Source organism: Oxyura jamaicensis, chromosome 1 (assembly GCF_011077185.1).
Source record: "Oxyura jamaicensis isolate SHBP4307 breed ruddy duck chromosome 1, BPBGC_Ojam_1.0, whole genome shotgun sequence".
Lineage (NCBI taxonomy): Eukaryota > Metazoa > Chordata > Aves > Anseriformes > Anatidae > Oxyura > Oxyura jamaicensis.
This window is the reverse complement of record NC_048893.1, coordinates 123,140,450-123,147,230: the sequence shown is the minus strand read 5'-3', so window position 1 is coordinate 123,147,230 and position 6,781 is coordinate 123,140,450. Positions and strand designations below refer to the sequence as shown.

General features: G+C 35.3%; 1 long non-coding RNA gene across 3 annotated transcripts in view; it reads left to right on the top strand.

Annotated features, from left to right (window-relative positions):
- Window positions 1-549: 549 nt before the first annotated feature.
- The window catches only part of LOC118163155, a 39,181-nt gene continuing 32,949 nt past the window's right edge, over window positions 550-6,781 (top strand). For all 3 annotated transcript variants that reach the window (XR_004748937.1, XR_004748926.1, XR_004748901.1), the window contains exon 1: window positions 550-671. This is a non-coding gene — a long non-coding RNA (uncharacterized LOC118163155). The remainder of the gene's footprint in view (window positions 672-6,781) is intronic.

Here is a 6,781-nt window from a genome sequence, read left to right as displayed (position 1 = left end):
TATCCTAAAACTAGACAAAAACATAACTGTGCATCTTTGTCATTAAATGGTAATGAAACTCAATGCTCTTGAGCTCTCTTGTGTTCCCTCCCCACCTGAGTTTTGATTTCTAAAGAGAATCTATCAAGGAAGCCCTGATCTTCATCAGCATGGTGTCACCTTTTGTATTGCTGTCTGCTAGATTTATAATGGAAAACCTCATGAAATCTGTTCTCAGATCTTCATGGTAAATGATTTTCTTCACTTCTAGTGCAATGAATGATGCCTAGTTTTCACTTGGAGATAGTAAATATAAGACAAATTCAAATAACAGAAACTGAAGTGGGAAAGATGACTAAGTAAAGCTATTTGAGACATAGACAAGCTTTATTGTTACCTGGAGTCCAGGGTGAAATATTGTGCATTCTTAAGATTATTTATTTTTTCCATGTTAGTTTTGTGGGTTTGGAAAACAATGAACAGTATTCAGTATTTTAAAATCTTTTTAAAAGTTCCAATTATATGAGCATTACATTAATATTTCTCAACTTCTGTGATTTTCAGCGTCATTTTTAATTTCATCCAATATCCATTGAAAAGGTGGTGTTATAAGGAAACAGAACTTGATAGAAGATGTTTTAGTTCCTGTGAAGTAGCTAGAATATTGTTGCAGGTGTTGCTTATGGATATAGGTAATACTGAATAATTTCAATTTAACAAAATGATGGAGAAATTCCCTTTACATTTTTCCTATGTCTGTGAAACACTGAACTATGAAGCATGATTCAGGGAGAGACCTTGTTAGAATATCTAGTCCAAACTCTTGGCTGTTAAGTCCAGTTTAAACAACTTTTTTTTTTTTTTTTTAAGGTTCTGGGCATAGTTAAGGTCATCAAGAGTTAAGTTCTTTAATTAATTGGCATTTGGGAATAATATTAGGAAGATCTTCACTAAAACACTACTGCATCCATGATAGATGGTCTCTACCACCTTACTCATCTGGATAGGGATCTTTCATTGTTTTTGTAGTATCTCATTAATACTGACCGACATAAAACTGTCTCAGGAGTATCACCCACAGCAACTTTCTCAGAACCATGAACATCATAAAATTTGGAACTTAAAATCTACTATATGCAAAATCCTATTGACCCAAACACTTTTCCACACAAAATCGGAAACCATCTTGAACACCCCAACGTTGTTGATTGTATCTGGCAGTCTGGTTGTTTACCACACCTGTCCATGAAAAACGGATCTTACCACCTGCCTTAGAAACTCATAGAGTACTTACACCCAACACATTTCTCCAGACAGTTAAATCACATTTTTCAATAAGCCAGCTTCCTGTCACTAGAGTATCACAAAACTTCCAAGCAAATGTTGCACATGACCTGAAGCTGAAATCTCTATTAGAAGCCATTAGCAACTACAATTTATGCAGAAGAAAATGAGACTTAAAAAAACATTACCCTGGATGCCCTCTCCCACTTCCAACTACTCAACCCAAGCAAACACATCACCAGAAATGAGTTTTCTGCAGACCAACAAACGGTAAATGTAACAGCCTTGTAAGAATGACAAACACATTTCCATTGCAGTAAAATTTCTGCTTTAAGGTCAACTGTTTCAGCCATACACAAGAATGTTTTTTGTGATATATTTCATTCACCACTTCTGTAGAAAGTATGAGTGAAAATGGACAACCTCTGTGCAGCAGAATACTTTCACATGGGCAATTGATAAAGAACAAATGAGTAGCTATTTGCATAAATAGGATTTCAAAAACATTCACTCCATCTTTGACCTTTCTGTCCTGATTTCTTATGATGATTTACAGAAAATAACTGCAAAAATATTAAGAATAAATTTTGTAATATGGATTAATAAAATTGAATGCTTAATCAAGATAATTTTTTCATGATTGTGTATAATTTCCCTCATATACAATCTTTGCTAAACTTTCAGTCTTTCATTGATGCAATCTACTTCCTAAGTTTATCTAGTCTATTAGTTTACACAGAGTGATGTCTCAGCCTCCACTTAGTTTGATGTTTGCTGTGCTGTTATATCTGAAGAAGGACTAATGTGCCTCAAGAGATGGCCATTTTTTACAATTATGTCACTCTAGTATAATAAAGAATATTACCTCTCCCTCAAAATCTTCCGTTATTGGTGTTTGTTACCTCCTAATGTGAGAACTTTATTTTCTGTAGGTGGCATCTTTCAGTGCCTCACTATTTGTAGAATAAGAAAGGATTTCTTCTAGAGGTCAGAGGTCATATCTCATTTGATATGATTTAAGCCTCCTTTTCCTTTCCATATATTCAGTGGCTAGGATATGTGAAAGCAGCTGTCATTTTTATCCTTTAAGAAGACAAAGGAAAATAGTTTTTAGCCTAGAAACTAAAATTTATTTCAGGTTTTTATGGTGTTCAGTGTAAAATGTTGAAGAATGCAAACTTGAAAGTAGCTGTTTCCCAAATGGCAGACTTCTCAACTTAGCCTGACAGATAAAAACCTAAATTTCAGTGTATCAAGCAAACCTAAAGTAACAGCCAATACTATTTGTCCTTGTGTGACTAGCAACAAGGAAACAACATCATTAAGTGTGAAATACTGGATGGGAAGGAGACAGAGAAAGAGAAGTGTGGAAGGTTCTGCCAAGAAACTATCAAGCTGAAGATGGACAAAGTGCATTCAGTACTCCATAAAGAACACATAAATGCATATGTTGTAAAGACACATCTCTAATGTGCTATAGAAAAAATGCCATTAAGTGGGTAAAGCAGAGTACTCTGCTTTCTTCTGTAATTAGTGAAGTAGAAATGAATGTAATAATGAAGAAAATTACATTCTAATCCACAAGTGCATTACTCAATGTTAGCTCATGAATGTGAAGTATCTGGAGGTTCTACTATGGTGAGGTCTGTGTAGCGCAATTTACTTTCTGAAACAAATTCCCTTTTATTTTGATAAATATTCTTGATATTCAAACACCCGTCTCCCCCTCCAAAAAAACTACTATAAGCATGCTGAAAATGCAAAGATTGAATATGCAGTTAAGTTGCCTATAGGAATTCCTTCTGGGTTGAAACTTGACATGCACAATTTTAGTATAATAAAGCACTTCTTTGTCTTTTGTTTCAGAATATCCACATAAAAATGAAAAAAAAAAGAATTAAAAGGACAAATCATGAAAGAAGAAAAGGAGTGAGACAGAAAATAATAAATCTGAATTATTTCCTGCAATTCTGTCAGTGGGTTTTCCCACATACAGAACAGATTATTAATAGATCTGATCAAAGGAAATGAATTGTGAGAATCTAGTCATCTGTGGTAGATGATATTTTATGTACTAAAAAGATGGAGCATATTCCATTACACTGAAGACAAGAATGAGATATTACAAAATCTGATTATAAAAGTGCATTCCAGTTGTTATTCTAAAAGAGATTTTTCAGGTGTAGCTATTTCTAAGAGACTGATTCATTTTCCTCTATGGGAGTTGAAGTGGCTTTCTAATATGATAATGTGTGAATTTTTGTTCCTGTGGTTTACGTAAAAAGCTATAGGCCAGCTCTTCTGATAGTGGAGTGGTAACATTAGTTATCTTTTTGTTTGTTTGTTTGTGTTTTTGTTTTTCCTTTTGGTGCAATTAAAAGATCTTAATTTTGTTGTAGCAGAGGATTTTAAAAACAATGTTATTAAAACAGGAATTTTGCAGCAGCATGACTCAAGGCACTACTTGGAAGTCCGAGGTCTCAGCCTCTTGTGGTTCTGGTATCATCGGTACTATTTGAGTGGCCATATCTGTTACATAGCTTTTTAGGGATTAAGGCCTTGTTTTCAGTTCGTGTGTAGTGGAAGTATTGTTTGCAAATGTGATGATGGAATTCATTAGGCAGTTGACAAAACTGCAGTAATAATGTCATGGAAAATCATAGGCCAAAACCGTATTTTGACTTTGGGTGCTTTTATTTTAAGATGCCCACTTGCATTATGCTAGATATGACTTTGTGAGTTATTAAGTGTTAGAGTGTATTGGTTGTACATTTGAGTTATTTTTCAGAAATACTGATTACCCATGTTTCCGTGAAGGTTGCAGCTCCCCAGGTGGTGGGAGAGCAGAATATTCTCAGAAAGGAAACCCATTGCAGAAAGAAAACGAACTGTTCTCTACCAGAAAATCGAACAGCATGTGGAAAGCTCATGCAAACAAGAGTTACTGCAAATGAGGGGACAGATGGTCTTGGCAGCCTGTCCTTAAAATGTCATATAGAAAAAAAAAATACCCTTAACTTGAAGTGCGTGTGAATGGGGGTGGGAGATTATTGGAGATTTAATGGTCACTATGTTTGTTTCTGGAAAACAAACAAACAAACAAAAACAAACAAACAAAAAACTTCATTCTGTATTTACTCTTTTTTTGGTAGTTAACTGGTTGAGTTTTTCTTGAACTTCTCCAGGTAGAGCTGAATGTAATGATTTCTTTTTTCTTCATTTTACTTATCAGGAAGTAGGGTACACATATATTTGCAGTTCTCTTCATCTGACCTGAAGAACAGAGAGACTGGTTGAGAAGAAATTCACCTTCAAAGAGTCATTGACTCGTCCTGGATGTTATCCTTTATATCTGGCATTCAGATGTATTCCTGTGCCCTAGACAACCCAGAACACAGGAACACTCTAGAGAATGACATTTTTTATTCTTGTGGTTAACCTTAGCTCTTACCATCCACAGTCCATAGAGAAGTAGGAATACCTGCCAGATAGAAAGATATAACAAAAGCAATATACTCGTGTATGTGGAAATGCCACTATACAATTGCTGTGCATAGTTTGTCTGCAAGAAGCAGTGTGCTGCAAAACCAAATCCATTAGTGTTCATACTGTAACGGAATCAATAGCAATTTTTAAATGAAAACAAAGATAACCAAACCCAAAGCAAACAAATGGTAAAGAAAAAAAGAAGGAAAAACAACAACAGGAAATCCAGCCAAACAAAACCAACCAATCAAAAAAATAAGCCACTCCAAACAGTAAAGAGGATGAACAAAGGGAATGTTCTTTTGTGTTTCCAGGAATCAGGCATGAATAGGAATAGACTGCTGTGGTAGGTTCCTGCTGTAGAGCGCACATCAGTTTTAAGAATAAATAATAGACGTCACTGCTCAGTAAGAACTCATTAACAGCGTCTTCATAGCCAGGCATCCTTGGTGATGATCAAAAGCCAATTTTCTATACTGGGAAAAGATGCTGATAAGATGGAGCAGTGGATGGTCTACTAAGTCAAAGTATCTGAAGGCCAGGTGCCATAGAGGTAATTTCCTATGGACAGGCAGAGCTATATTATGTGATAGGAGCACAAAAACGGAGAGGAGCTGCTTTGCCTAGAGGGTATCAACAGGCACCTCCAGGAGTCATGTTATTTCTTGACCCCATGGCACACAGACTCTGTTTTGTCTACAGAGCTAGGCAAGCAGAGTCATGACCCATTCTTGGGGCTCTTTTTGTCTTATTTTATGTACCTTGAAGGAGGCAAAGATGCAGGAGACCCTGTGTGGCTTCCAAAGGTAGACTGTCAATTCTGCCTGCCTTTCTTGGTACTAAGGCCATCTGAGACACCAGTAATTATGTTGGTAGAGGAGAATGAGTTGGCAGAGACTGGGAGTTATATGAGCTAAAGTATTTGATTTGGTGCTGTGTGTACTGAGAGCTCTGAGGGCTATTGCAGCAGTGCAATTCTGTGCTGAGGTCTCCCACAGCTTCATGTGTCATTTACTGGGCTTTTTTCTCAGATTTGCACCAAGGTATTTGGTCCTGTTTGTATACCTGCATTAAGATTGTGCACCATCTGGTTTTAATAAGGAATGAAACTTAAAAAGAGACTTTGAATGGATAAGGAATTGTTTAATGTCTGGCACATTTACCAGAAATTCCCACCAGATTGCTTCAAAGTAGTAGCTACTGGCTGCATAGTGGCTTTCAATAATTATTCACACATAAGCTGCTTTTAACCTAAATTATCTATTACTAAGAAAACTAAATTGAAGGCCAGAATGCCTTGCATAAAGACAGAACTTTTGTGTGTTGGCAAAGCCATAACTAGGACAAAGACTACTGCATTTGTTAGTCCTATCTGAATAGCAAATTAAAGAAGTCAGCAGAAAAGGCATAGAAGCCTTTTTTATCCTTCTGTCTCCAAATGGGAGAGAGCCTATTAGGCCATTTCATCATCTTCTTGCTTATTCCTTAAAAATGTACAGCCTGCACCAAAGTATGTCCATGCATCTTACTTCAGGCACTTTTTTAATGAAAGGTTTGGATTGTCCATATTTAAAGATGACTAAGTTTATGTAAAACTTTAAAAACTGCACTTGCTAATCAAGCTGAGAATGTTCTACATACTCATTTTTTTTCTGTGATTTCTTCAGATTGTCAATTATAAAAACAGAAAAAAAAAGCATTTTAATAAACAACAGACTACAGTTAAGGTAACACACCAACTTCTGCATATTTTTTTAAGCATGACTGATCTACTCATGTTATTGTAAGCATTGCTACAGGATGATGTATATTTATAGGTCTTATCAAATACCTTAATACTAGTAAGGAAACATTCGATTTTTGTCATGTCTTTGAAAACCAGTTGCACAAAATTTAAAAATTCCTAATTTATCAGAAATTGTATCTTGAAGAGGAAATAATTTATTATTATTATTATTATTTTTCTAATGAACAAATTCTTAAGACATTGTTCCCAGTATGTGTTTTTTTTTTTTTTTTTTTTTTTTTTTTT